The following is a 15389-nucleotide window of genomic DNA, read 5'->3' as shown; positions in this document are numbered from 1 at the left end:
TGTACTGTCCGTAGAACACGTCACATTTTCCATGCAACTTGTATCCAAGAAAATACTATGCCTAAAAGAACAAATTATCAGAAAGGGTGAATAACTGTAGCTTGGATATTCACTATCATCTACACATGAACCTTGGCATTTCTAATAAAATTACTGAAAAACCTTTCTTTTATTGGTTTATTTGACGACGACTTATCAACTGCAGTGGTTATTTAGCGTCTGAGTGTATAAAAATATAATAACAAATACACTATAAACAATATAGTGTATTTGGCAATAATACCAACGAAATGAGTTCAGGGTCCAGCGCCGAAAGTTACCCAGCATTTGTTCTTAATGGATTGAGGGAAACCACTGGAAAAAAAACCTAACTCAGGTAACTTGCTCCAAACCGGATTTGATTTCAGACATGCTAACCGTTACTCGTTTCTTGGCTCAGTAACAATGGTGTTTGGGTAATCTGAACTGATTGCTTTCAATATTTTTCATATGTTAAATTGTAGGCTATATAAAAATATGACAAACTGATGTATCTGGTTTAATAATAGCAATACGTTATATCAAATTCGAATAATTTTTATTAACCTATTATTATTTTATTTAAGAAAATGGGCAACCAATCCTAATTATTTCATATCTTGACAAATCAGTTATAAATGTAATTCATTATTTAATATATATTGTGTGTGTATGTTTTTTTTTTTTCTGATTTATACGGAGAATGATACCTAGCAAGAAACTATTCTAGAACCAACCATTGTTTCAGTACATCTTCATACTTAATTTGCATGGAGCTTAAAATGGCCGCGTAAATAGATCCTTGAATTTGAGACTTCTGGACTACCGGTACTATTAACAAATATCTTACTATAATAATACCGGAAGCAGCAGCTGTATACTAGCAGCATTGGCTTGAGTGCGAAATTACAGTGTCTGTATTATACAGACACTGTATGCGAAATATCGCGGACCTGACATCTAGCGGAGAGGGATGGAATTACGTCCACATATACAAATATTAACATAGCGAGATTCGGACTATTGTTTAAAACGTGAGTTACTAATGTGGAATTATATATGTAACACTTAAGAAATGTTGAATAATATTTAATGTAAAATCATTATCTTATATCAAAGCTGCATATTATGAGAAATATTGTATACTTCATATTACTTTCCGTAATTAATTGTTACATATTCTTTCTTTGGTTTACCGAGACAAAATCAATCTGATATTAGGAATGAATTTACAGTAATGTTTTATATATGCATTGGTGACAACTGCAAAGATAAAATTGATAGTAATCTGATGCTTGCAATAATAAAGTAAAGGCATGTGGACAACAATAGAACTTAATTTATTACGTGTAAATAAAAAAAAACTAATTTGTAGTTTTCTATCAACGCAAAGACGAAGGAATTAGGCCTACTAAAGAATGTTGTTGACTCACGTTTTATGAACTGTCGAAAATCGAAAGTACGATTTGGAGCAATTTGTAATGCTGCAATTGTCACAATTATAAACAGCACACATACTCCCTGACATTTTAACACAGCACTAATTAATAAAACTATTAACTAGCCCAGCAACAATATACATTGCAGTTGATTACAGCTTGTTTCGCGAGTATCTCCACACCGGTCCACACTTGTGGAGTAACGGCTAGCAAGTCTGGCTGCGAAACCAGGTGGCCCGGGTTTGATTCCCGGACGGGGCAAGTTACCTCGAGGTTTTTATCGGGGTTTTCCCTCAACCCAATATGAGCAAATGCTGGGTAACTTTCGGTGCTGGACCCCGGACTCATTTCACCGGCATTATCACCTTCATCTCATTCAGACGCTAAATAAACTAAGCTGTTGATAAAGCGTCGTAAAATAACCTAGTAAAATAAAAATAAATCTCCACACCGGCAGGTAGGCAGCAGCACCAGCGTCGTTCGCACGCAAAACTGCTAGCTGTCCGGTATTATTATAGCACAGTCTAATAGATACAGTCACGCAACTCATACGTATAAAATATGCCAACATTTGACAGCTGGCGCGACAGTAGCCCTCTAGCGGCAGGCAAGTTAAAAGTGTGCACACGACTTATGATAACACATTAGAAAACGGGTTTTGCGTAGTTTATTTTATATTTTTATGCTATACAATAAGTGTATATGGTTCTTATTAATTCTACTTCAGAATCCTGGGAGAATTTCACACGCAGCTAATCTACAAGTTTCAGAAGCTGGGAATAAACGTAATTCTTTCTGCTCCTTACAACTGAATCATGGCTCTGATCACGTATCATGGTTTCAAATAATATAATTGTTCGTGCGTGGTCGGTTAATTCATTCATTCCTAAATATATTTATGAATCATTGGAACTTTGTATTTCCTGTGAGAAGAGTAAAAATTAGTAGCTTCAGAATTGTAGGGCATATCTCGTAGGGTACATCGCGTGGTGAACTCCTCTCCCTATTTCCTGAGAAATTAACGATTTTGCATACCGCAAATTGGGGTAAACTCGGCCGCTGAGGTAAACTTGAAAATAAAGAAAAGGGGAGGATTTAAACATTAATATGAAGTTCATTATTTTTCCATTTCTTAAGAACCTGTATTTCCTTTATTATTTTGAGCCACAAATAGTGCTGATGTTATGGTTTAAATTTTTATGGCAAGTTTACCGCATTTTACATTACATTTCCAGTTTTCACACATAATGCCTAAGTTTAACTTATCCTACCTATATAATACGTAATTTACATGCACTTACTGTTAATATGACGTAGGTGAGAACAAATAAATGAACACACAATTTTGTTTAAAAAAATTGTAACTTCAATTAACTCAGAAAATGTAGGCCTAATTTTATTTTCAGAACAGAAGTGATGTAAGTCAAAAATGGGTAATGAGGGGTTAAAGTAAATATTCTGTAAAATACAGCACAATGCGGCAGTTAATATTGAATGTATTTAAACTATTAATAGTCGGTGAATAGAACGAAGGATATATTAATTGCTGCTTTGCGCTGTATTTTACAGAATTCTTACTTTAAACCTCATTACCTGCTTTTGACTTACACCACTTCTGCACTGAACGGCTCAAATAATCACTGGGAATGTAAAATCAACACCAATAACAGTCATCCAAATTATTACAGAAAAGATTGCTTTTTATATTAAATTAAAAAAGGCTCTTTTATTTCTTGAGAACTTAATACGTCTGCCACATGAATCTACACCAACACATCAGAAATTTATCGACACAGTCTGGATTTATTCAAGAAGTGAATATTTTGCAAAAGGATTACTATACTCCATGTATTCTTGCAAAATTAACACCATGATACCCACTTGAATGCTATATAACATTCAACTTTTTTAAAATATAAAGAAAAAAAAACACGAATACAAAAATTATGGAATTACTTGCATTAAAAACTGTAGATATAATATCCAAAATCGGAATGGTTACACATTTACACATATGATCTCTGCAAAAAAATAATATACTGTAACAGGTATTTACTTTGTTTTTATTTAAACTCTCCTTCCTGACATACAAATAGGTAACTGATAACTAGTAAATGTTTTATAGAACACAATACGTAGGCTATCTACAACGTGGATTATTGGTTATGACTGAGTTATGATTTTCTCTTGGTCTTTAGGGAATCTGAAGAACGACAAATTCGGAGATTTAAACTTGTTGTTACTGCAATTTTCTTCATTGCACACATTGCCTTTATTCCGACGCATGATTAAAACGTTATTATAACATCTCGCATCCCTTTAAAGCACGTGCTGGCTGTATCAACCCTATGACCAGTGCCTTGCCTGCCGCTTGGGCGCTAGTGTCGCGAATGTTGGCAAAAAAAGTGTTGAAGTTGCGCGACTGTATGTATAAGACTGTGATTATAGTAAGGTATTTGCTATTAACTTGCATTCCTGTATCACCGCTTCTTAAAAAAATGATATCGTCAGAATGAGTCGAATCAGTCTGAAGTCCACGGATTCACTGCCAGGTCTCTCGTGACAGTGCTAAATGTTGTCATCTCATCTTTGCAGGCAAATGTTGCATCTGATTAATATGCTTAGAAATCATTACGATTCATAACGAAAACCCTTAACCCAAGGACCAGCATTTTCTTAATAGTAGGCGTACTTGAATATGGACTATGAGTTTATAAGACGGACCAATAGAATGATTCGTAATCGCAGTAATATAATATAACTATTAATCAAATTTGAAGATAGAACCATAGTTTCTTTTAGAAACTTAAATTTTAAGTCCTGGTTGATTATTATTATTATTATTATTATTATTATTATTATTATTATTATTATTATTATTATTATTATTTAAATTTTTATTGAATAACTGTAAAATAATGTCATTTCCCTTGCACTCCTATACATTATCTCAAGAGAGAGAATCATTTGAAGGATAAAATCTTTTTTCTTTTTATTGTTTAGAAACCTGAATTTTAAGTCCGGGTGAATAATAATAATAATAATAATAATAATAATAATAATAATAATAATAATAATAATAATAATAATAATAATAATAATAATAACAATAATTATATTGAAATTTTCATTGAATATACTGTATTTTTTAGATGTTTTTATTAAAAGTACCAGGTCTCTTGGACCCTTGCCTTTTACAAAAATATGATTTTATAAATTGAAATGTAAATAGGTTTTGTTAAAGAAAATTGATTACTAAGACCGTCAAAGACGGAAGTATTTGTTTGAATTTATGTTATGTCTCTTAGTAAAGGGTTGGCATGATGAAGTAGCTTATTCCTGTATGTAGTCTGTAGATCTTGAATATGAGCAACCAGGAAGGGTATATGAAGTTCATTGTAGAGTTTGACATTGTTCGTGAGGTAGTGTGCACCAGTGATTGTTCTGCAGACAGCTCTTTGAATTCCTTCCAGACTCTTCAGGTGGCGGGGATGAGTTTGGCCCCATATCTCACAGCAGTAGTGGATGTATGATCTGATGACTGATGTATACAGCATGACTTTTGCTTTCCTTGAAGTCAGACTTTTGAAAAGTGGATAGAGTGCCATGTATCTTTGAAATGTTGTCTCTTATGTTTTGAATGTGATGCCTGTAAGATAAACGTTTGTCTAGAAGTACTCCAAAATATTTAACTGATGTGGTAAGAATATACTGTATGTCATTTGCATTGCAGTGTTCTGCATTGCCTAAAGAGATCGCCTTGTTTAGGTATTGAAGTTATAAGCTGATTATTACTTTATTAGTAACTACAGTATATTTATTATTGATGGTCACCAGCGAGGTCCACAGGTAGCGAACGGGACGCCTACTCCGAGCTGCGGTCGGGCGTGTGTCTGAATTCCGCTTGACTTACCTTATTGGGTTTTTCTGAGGTAGCAAATATCAAATAGGCCTAATTCAGGAACCCGAACTGCGTAATTTATTCATAATTCAAACTGCATTGTAGGCGAAATGGACAAGATGTAGTAGTAGTAGTAGTAGTAGTAGTAGTAGTAGTAGTAGTAGTAGTAGTAGTAACAGATTTGTTGCAGCACGGTTCAGAATCGATTCTGAACTGCCTGTTCATGCGCAGTAGTTCATTGTGCGTTTCAACAAGACTAGAACTGATTCTGAACCGAACTGAACTCCCAGTTACCTGTTCCAACGTGCTTTAGAATTCGTTCGGAACGAGTGAAATTGGTTCTCGATTAAAAGCAAGAATTGGTAATTCTGAACTGCTGACGCGCAAATGTTTAATCTGAAGCTGCGGTTAAAATGTTTCGAGACTAGACAGGTCAAAATAAAAAAAATAGTCCATAATGAGTATTTTGGGAAGTGATACCGATATATTTTACGAAGAATTAAGTTCGAAAGATGAATATAATTTTAATATGAGAAGAAACTTCGAAGGCCGTGAAAGAAGAGTTAAAAAAACGTTCCAACAACGTAAAATCCCGAACTAGTTCTGACACAGTACATAACTGGCGCATGCGTCGAAAGAAGTTTGGTATTACCACAGTCTAGTACAGCGGTCCTCAGTGCAGAGCACCCTGGGACTAGCGTCTCTTATCCGCGGAAAACACATACAGTCACGAGCTCAATACGTAGGGAATATGCATCCATAGATAGTTGCTAACCACTAGGATCGCTACTATCGCCTCACAACAGAGAATAAGAAATAGTACCGGCACAGTCTATTGTTCCTAGTACCCTCAACAACTCGACCTTCGACTAGACTGAGGTATTACTTCGGAACGCGTTCTGAATTGTTTGCTGGAACAAACCTAATAATAAAATAATTATTATCACCATAAATTGTGTTAGGCTTACCAAACATCCGTATTTAGCAGAACATGTCCGTATTTTGAAGGTTTGTCCTGCTGTCCGTATTTATTTTTGAAAATTTGTTAAATGTCCGTATTTTTATGGAAAAGTCCAAATCATCTCATTTTTTTATAATTACATTTCAAAACATAATTCTGAACTGCGAATAAAACAATAGTTTTTCGTCTATATATTTTATTCAGAGTCTGAACTCATTGCAATGGTAGAATAATGTTCCAAGTATTAGCATCACTGGTCAATAAACTTTCGTTACAACGTTACAATAGTGCTGCAAGTATTTGCGTCAATGGTCAGTATTCTCTTTCGTATACAAGCCACGAATCGACCATGACAGACCACGCTTTGTTCGTAAAATCGGTCGATCTGCGTGCATAAACACTAGCATAATCCGCGATACGCGATACCACCAGTAACACGAGGTTGAGCCAATTTAATATTTTTTCACCTGAAAATCAGCATCAGTAAAACTGTAAACATACGAAATTATTCTTCCGAGTGTAGTGAAGGCCATTGTTTCAGTGATCTGTCAGCAAATTATATGGTGAGTGAAGTAGGTAGTTTTTGTAATTATGGCTACGTGTAAAATTAGGTTGTTGTTTCTCATGTAGGCTTTTGTTTCTATATACAATGTTGGAATTAAAATGTACTGTACTGTGATTGTATTTTTTATTTTAACTATTTTAATTATTTTATTTTTATTTTATTTTATTGTACAGATAATTATTTTATATATGCCTAAGCAACTTAACAAGCAATAATCAATTAAATTCGACTTCTGAATTTCAAAAAGTCCTAAAGAATAAGACATCTACAAGTCCGGACTTCGTCCTGCTTTTTGAACTAGTTTGTCCTGTTTTTCACTAATGAATATCTGGTAACCCTAATTTTGTAGGTGCAATAATAATCAGCTTTTTAATGTCTAATCAACTTCCTCAACTTTATATAAAATGTATGTTAGACCTACATGAAGTATTGCAAGTTCGAAGAAGAAAATGTTCACGGATGGTTATTCAAGTTTCATATAAATTTATTTACACTCTTCATTTCACTGATGATCAAATAAATAGTCGAAGTTCAGGATCAGGAAGATATGGAGTAAGAAGGAAGACCAAGAACTACCTGGCGAGATGGGATAACAGTAGTGATGTCTGTAAGGGATTTGGAAGATGTGGCGCGACAGAGAAGAATGGCGAAGTGCAATCGGAAGATAGACATTGAAACCTGTCCCGAGGCTGCTATGTTGACTGTGCAGGTTACAGCGTTATCTGTTATTTTTCGGTACGAATTATTTGTACTACAACAGCAGTGGTCACCACTCGCTGAAATGGATAACGGGTAAGAAGTGTATCGGAATATGCACCGTCGCGTCGTGCAGAAGGGAGAGGGAGGCAGCATACTCACCACCAGCCACGGAAGCACGCCAATGAAATGTCTTATCCGTGAGTAAGAGACGCTAGCCCGAGGGTGCACTATGCTGTTGACCGCTGATCTACAGTAGGCCTATAGCGAGCGTGCATCACTAACTGGATGTGGTCGACTTGACGTAATTTACATCTTAAATGTATCAAAAACTTTATACCAAGACTTTTTAGTGTAAAGTCTTTGGTTGTATTGAATAATAAAATTAATATAAAAGGAAAAAATATGTCCGTTATTTGCTATAACTTGTCTCAGATCCTAATTCAGATGGACTTAATACTGTCATATTGTATTCTGGTAAGATATTTGGCATTGAAAATCCGCCACTGATATATTGGTAAGCCTAAGGTTATCAGACCGTCACAGCTTTCTGCTCTTGTCTCTCGTCGTAACCGGTTTGTTTACGAACGCGCCTAGTAGTGATGGGCGAAGTTGTTCTTTTCCCGGAACAGTTCCGACTGTTCCGGTTCCGAAAAAATACTATGTTCCAAATAACAGTTCCGAAATAACAGTCACCAGTGGTGATGAGTCGGAGTCGTTGAGTCGTTCAAACGAACGGTACAGTACCCTCCCTCTTTACCATTATGCTCACACTGGAGCACTCATAGGCATGACATAGTACACATTCTTATCTATAGATGGCACTGCAATGCACATTCGAATCGATTTTGGAAAATTGCTGTGCATGCGGACAGAACTCAAAAGCTTAATGTTAGTAATTAAACAGCTGTTGACTACAAGGACAGAATACAACACTTTGTTTTCGTACATAAAGTTATAAAGACATGGTAGCCAACTAAAAAAAATAACATAACATTTAAAACATATGGTATGTAATTTCTCTTCTCTCTATTACATAATAAAAAAAACAAATCATTAATTTTTATTTTTACTTTTCTTAATGCAGTTATAATAATCATAATAATAATAATAATAATAATAATAATAATAATAATAATAATAAATATTACAATTTCATAAATAAAAAAGATATATATTGGCAGTACTGAAACCTGGAAACCCCGCAGTGGGTTAGTAAAATGTTGGAATCGCATCTTTACCAAAGTGTAATTTAAACTTCGCATTAAACCTCGCTCTCCAAATCAGTACTTATATGGGTAGTTTCCAACAAATAATGCTACAACATTTTTGTCGTTCTTTGATAACAGAGAAGATAGCACAAAAACTTGTGCTTGTCAGACTTAACCTCAACAAACGACATACAGACATTGTAACTAAACCACTCATTACCATTTACGACTTTAACCTTTGTATAGAATCAGCTGATCAATGAATTAATAATAGTATGCGTACTTTATGACTTTGTAGAATGTTTATAAAACAGAATTAGTCAACTAATGGTGAAATAAACCATAAAGCGGGAATGAATATTACAGATTATTAAATACTTACTATAACATTACAGATGATTGGCCAGTCTTACAAATGTTGATATTAAAGTTCGCGCCACCGCAAGGATTTCAATTTCCATGCGCCCCCCTCCAACCACGTGAGAGTTTCAAGTACCAACTTCATCCAACGAAGTTCCAAGTATAACATAAAGAACAACGAGAACATTGTAACTGCAGCTGTCGGTTCATCGGAACAAGCTCCGACGTTCCGACTGTTATCTCGGAGTCGGAACATACCTTGTGCAACGCGGTACTGCGAGCCCGCAACAGCTGGGCAAGTGAGCAGCTCGGAGTCGGAACACTGTTATTTCGGAACAGGAGGTCCCGACCTACTGTTCATTTTTGCAACAGTTCCGAGAGAGTCGGAACATACCCTGTGCAACGCGGTACTGCGAGCCCGCAACAGCTGGGCAAGTGAGCAGCTCGGAGTCGGAACACTGTTATTTCGGAACAGGAGGTTCCGACCTACTGTTCATTTTTGCAACAGTTCCGAGACCGGAACAGTTCCAAAATAACTGTTGTGTTATTTTTTACCCATCTCTAGCGCCTAGTCATATGTTCAGTACCCAGTGTAAATACAAAGGCCAGGCGCAGTCATGTTTTTATGCGTAATTGTAATTAGGTAATGTCTGTTATCAGTAAGTGGATATGATGACTGTACATATTTTAAAATTAGGTTTCATCGTATACCAGTATTCACTGCAGTAACTCGACACTTCAGGAAGGAAGAAGTACATCATATTACTCCATGTAAGTTCTGTTATTATGTTCTTGTATTTCTCTCATGACATTTTAGTTCAATTTAGATGTGATTAAAGAAGTTTGCCGCCGAAAGTGTCTGAAAGTTGTTTAAACGAAAAACTGCAGTTTTAATATAGTGAATTATTATTGTGTTCCAGTACTTTCAATTAAATGTCAGTCTATGATTATCTAGGTTAGTCGTTTGTAAATACTGTACAGTAATAAAATTGCCATTTAATTGGCTTCTTGAGTTCTTGTAAATTGTTATCGTAATTAATTACTTGATTTTAAACGATAGTATGATGTTCAATCCAGAGGTATACGGTATTTTAGTGTTTATTTGTTCTTTTTCATTTTGTTTCTGCATCGCTGTGATTTCTTCTATTTATTTTATATTCTATAAAAGCCGAAAAGTATTACGTTGTAGGCCCAATACAGTGTAATAGGCGTTTTAGGATAGCCTGTCGAATCCAAAACTAGTAAATAATTGTTGCAGTGGAACGATCAGCTGACGTGAACAGGGAGTGTTTTTCTAGATTCTAGACCAGTCTAAAACTCTTAAAGAAACAAAAAATTACCAATAGCAATAGACTACTGTAATAGATGTAGTTGTGTTATGCATGAATAATAATTAAGTTACAGGTGACATGTTTCGCGAAACAAAGTAGCCTATTGTGTATTAGGTTTGACATAACATTATTAGTTGTTTAGTCAACTGTCCGAAGACTAGTATGAACCTCACAAATGATACCAACAAGGCACTACTTATGAGGCAACTAGACCAGGAGATAATGGGGTAGGGTGGCCAGTTCTTTTCCCCCTCCATTGCATACATCGCCGATTAGCTACATATTACAGTGTAATTATTACACTAATCATACTTCAGATGCATACAAACAATTCTTCCTCTGACACATATCAAGTGAGATGCACTGCCTGATAATAGGCCTACAGTAGATGTAGGTACCGTACATATCAGCTAGAACTTCAATCTCAAATCAAGATAGCAAACATAAGTTCTTAATTATTATATTTATTGCTAGACTTTTAAACTTAAGCGACTTCGTTTAGAAAACATAAACCCTGTACCTAGCCTAGGTACTTCATATTTTGCTTTTCAGATTTGCCAACTTTGCACTCAGACTCCTGTAATTCAAACTTTTTAAAAATTAAACAAACTTTACATTTTTGTCTTTCCAATTTTATGTACGGTAGCTTTTGCACTGTCGTCCCCCAGATGATATTCTAGAAAAGACGTTTCTTATTTCATAATGAGTAGTGTCCACCCACATTTACACATTTCCGATGTAACCCCTTGCGATTTGTATCTCTGAGGTACCGGTAAATTAAAAGATGTCGTATACAAGAGAAAAAAAAAATCACACACCTTGAAAGAATTTAATTTAATATCCTCCAGATTGCCACAATTTCTCAACGAGAACTACAGGGAGTGAATAGTATCATTGTAGTACAAATTACTGTGTAGGCCTAGTCTATCCTTCAAAATAAGTCTATCCATTTAAATTTTAAATTTAAGAACTATTCTCTCCTAACATCCTGTCATCCGAAGGACTGAACTTTTACAGTACCACGGTACCCTGCTAGAAATACAAGCAAATGAAGAAAGATTAAACGGCATTAAGATGTATGGATCATTGTTGAGACTAAGAGGAAGACAGAAAATAGGAAAGACTGGAGAGTTAATGCTGAGTTTGCAGTGAAAGACCTGCCCTTGAGCAGAACGTTATGAATGAATGATGAAAGATTAAAAAATCATCCACCTTCTAATAAGGGTGACCACAGGGATCCAGAATAGGGATAACAAAGTTTTTATAAATTTGAATACAGTACCGTACATTTAATATAGCCTAGCGAATACGAGGAAAAATTAATTTGACAGTAATAAATATTTAAATATTGGCTTATTCAGATTAAAAGATAATTAAAGCAACGAGCTGGGGACTTTTATGGTTGATTATTCCAATGGTGCTTAACAATAGAGATTTCCCAAAGAGAAACTATACTAAAGGAGGTGTCACCATTATTTCGCCTCTTTAAAAAAATTGTTTGTATCTCTTGAATGTTGACCTTGTAACTTCATTCACTGTTCAATTTCTACTCATTAAAGCAATGGTTCTCAAACTGTAGTACTGGTATGTGAAAGTTTGTTAGGTGGTAAATCTTTAAATTAAAAAAAAAATAACCAATTCTATTGTTTATTTGAATGTGAGCCACAAGTGCTCGCGAATCAGTATGCAATTAGACCAATTCTAAATTTCTCAGTTGTAGTCTTGCCGACAATAATTAACAATTGTTCTTTCCCTCCCTCCCTCCCTCCGTACCCCTGTGTTTTCATTATCCCTAAACAGCAAATGTCAATATTTGCTTATGTTGAAATCTTTGTTGAGGAAAATGATTTATCTATCCTGAAGTAGTGGCTGATATACAGCACTTCATAGGTATTATTATTTGATGGAGAGATCTGGAGCTAGGGTCTTCATAAAAAGTCTTAGTTCAGAACTTTCCTTTAAAAAAAAAAACATTATTGCATGTGAAAGAAAAGTTTGTCGCCAAAGATTTCTGCTCAAAAAAATAATTAATTGAGTATACTTGTGATTAGTGGCCTTCATATCTTTCCTAGAACGAATTTGCCGAATTTTTTTATCCAAGGGCAAAGGAGTATCCATCATTGACTACAAATGAATGTGCAAGAAGATGACTTCTCCAAAAGGGCAAGTTTTCAGGAAAAGGTTAAAACTGATTTGTAGTCATATCTTATTACACAACTTCTTTATTACAATAGATAATGATAATGCCTGACTTTCTGACAATTAATTTTATTTGCATTAAGTACAAATACAAATCAAGGAAGTTGGTTAAAAGTTATTAAAAAATGTTAATCCCTTTCATTCCATAAGTTACTGAGTCATGCTGAGAAAAAAAAATATTTTCTTTTTGTCTTAGGTATGTAAGTAGGCTATATCTTTATTAATCTGAAATAAAATATTGCTAGGCATTAAATTGTTAATAACTTTGTACATGAAAATAGCAGCACCTAATTTGATAATTAGTTCAACTGGTAAAACGAAAGAAAATTGATATAGCCTAGATATTTAACTGGAGTCAAATAATGAAAACGTTTAATACATTTCTTAAAGTTCTATTTTGAATAATTTGTAAAGGTCTCAAAGCAATTTTCCTGTTATATCCCCAAATAAATGACATATACATTAAATGAGTAGTAGTAGGGTTTCAAAAGAGTGCGTCAGCTACTATGGCTATTTGCTTCCTTGTCTAAAATTCTTCATAAAACAAAGACACAAATAATATAATAACCAGAGTGCTAAAAGAACTAAAAAGCGTTGTCACATTAAATGAGAGTACAGTAAATATCGTCTTAGGTTGATGAAGTAGGGAATAAGCTTCCATTATCCTGTGGAGTGCTAACAATAATAAGAGTACAAATGAATCATTGAACAAAAGAAGTTTAGTGTTTAGTTCAATTCAACCAATATATGCAATGTGATAGGGAGTCAGTCATAGTTTCCTTCTTTTCAACAACTAGATTCTCGTACTATACTACTCAAAATGGAAATTTCAACACCATGAACAGATGGAATGATAAAGCTGAAATTGAAGGTATAGGAAGATTGTTTAACAGTGATGCAATGATAAAAAAATTCAGATTCCTCTGTGCTCACTTTATTACAAAATTCAGTAGAGGATGTGACTTCCACGAGCTGCAATACAGTTTTGAATTTTTCGAGTCATTGAACCTGATTCTGGATTTCTTCCTGAGGAATGTTATTCCATGCTTGTTGAACTACGAGGGTCAGTTGTGCAATAGTAAGGGTTAGTTGTGGAGAATTGTACACTCTTAGACCCATCATGTTCCACAGATGTTCGATTGGACTGAGTCCGGAGACCTGGCAGACCATCATAGTGTTGTGATCTGTTTGAGAGCGTCCATGGTGATCACTGTAGTGTGAGGATGGATATTGTCGTACTGAAACATTCCATTTTCAATGTTCATCATGAGAGTAACAACCACTGGATTGATTACTCTGTTGACATCCTGTCAAGCATTCATTTTGCCTTGAATAATCACCAATGGAGATATGACATTAAAGCCAATAGCTCCCCAGACCATAATGTCTGGTATAGACACTGTGTTTTTCAGCAATAAGATCTTCTCGTCCTCTCTCCCCAGTTCACGATTGTGACAATCATTGTGGCCAAGACAAAATCGAAATTTATCGCTAAAGATGACTCTTTGCCATTCTTCCTCCCAGTGTGATCTTTCCTGATACCAGGCCAGCCTTACTTGTTGAAATTGGTGTCTCAATGGAACACCAGTTGCAACAACACGGGATCACAAGCCCGCTTCATGCAAACGGTTACCAAGTGTTTGTCCGGTAACATGGGGAGCCACAGTTGCACGAATTTGAGCTGACATTGCTTGGGGTTTCCTCAGAGACACTGGAATGATGCATCGATCCTCCCTCTCTGTCGTCATTCTGCGTGGTCTTGTGCCAGGTCTACGAGCTTGTGTCCCCTCATTTGACCATTGTTTCCGTAGATGTACTGTAGATGCATTACAACCAACACATACAGCAACATTCCTAAGAGAGAAACTCATTCTCATACAGTCCAACAGTTCGAGCCCTCTCAATTTGCAATAGTTGTTAATACTGCACTCTACTCCGTTGTCTGGGCATGTTTGACATCAGATCGCTTCACTTCACTCACAGACAGTCGACTGCCAATGACGTGGGACTGCATTCCAAACAATCCTATAGCACTGAAACTGGTATTGTTGCAATTTCTATTTTGAGAAATGTATTCGGACTTTTAGCAGATTTCAAAGGAAGAGCTAGTCTCAAGAGGAAAGAACTGACTTGGTCGCAGTTCTGCACAGTACTTAGTGCATGTGCTCTTTAACTACCTGCTATAAGAAAATTGAGGTGTAAGATAGAAGATTGGTTTTGTGCACAGATCATAAAAGCTAACGTGGAATCACTCTGATACTGAATGCTCCTATAGTTCCTAACAAAGCTAAGTGAATATGTTAAGTTCTCGGTTCATATTAGGCCTAATATAGCCAACTGTATAATAATTGTACTATTAGGAAAAAATAATATATGAAGAGCACAGGAGAAAAACTTGGTAAGTCCAAAATTAAGTTCACCACTGTGGAGTAATGACTAGCATGTCTGACAGTAAAATGAACCAGCCCAGGTTCAAATACTGGTTGAGACAAGTTACCTGGTTGGGATTTTTTCTCGAGATTTTCATTTAACCAAATGAAGCAGAATTACTGGGTAACTTTCGATATTTGACCTCGGACTCTTCTTGCCATCAATTCACATATCATCATCAATCATACCATAGCCTGGGTTAAGTTCACAGTGTGACGTGCTGTATTTGTATAAGAGCGTGGCTGTTTGGCTACCCCAATCATTCATAGAATAGAAGT

At 35.4% G+C, this 15389-nt stretch overlaps 1 protein-coding gene across 4 annotated transcripts in view; it reads left to right on the top strand.

Moving 5' to 3' along the window:
• LOC138694494 (aldehyde dehydrogenase, dimeric NADP-preferring-like) overlaps positions 1 to 15389 on the top strand; it is a 197924-nt gene that overhangs the window by 109068 nt on the left and 73467 nt on the right. The window contains exon 1 of one of the 4 annotated variants that reach the window (XM_069818267.1): positions 9699 to 9922. The exons of the other annotated variants lie outside the window; for them this stretch is intronic. The gene's annotated coding sequence lies outside the window, so the exon portion shown is untranslated. Of the gene's footprint in view, positions 1 to 9698; positions 9923 to 15389 lie in introns of those variants that run through there. 4 annotated transcript variants of the gene reach the window in all.

The sequence above is a fragment of the Periplaneta americana genome, chromosome 2 (assembly GCF_040183065.1).
Source record: "Periplaneta americana isolate PAMFEO1 chromosome 2, P.americana_PAMFEO1_priV1, whole genome shotgun sequence".
Lineage (NCBI taxonomy): Eukaryota > Metazoa > Arthropoda > Insecta > Blattodea > Blattidae > Periplaneta > Periplaneta americana.
The sequence above is the reverse complement of the archived record's forward strand: the minus strand, read 5'-3'. Positions and strand labels throughout refer to the sequence as shown.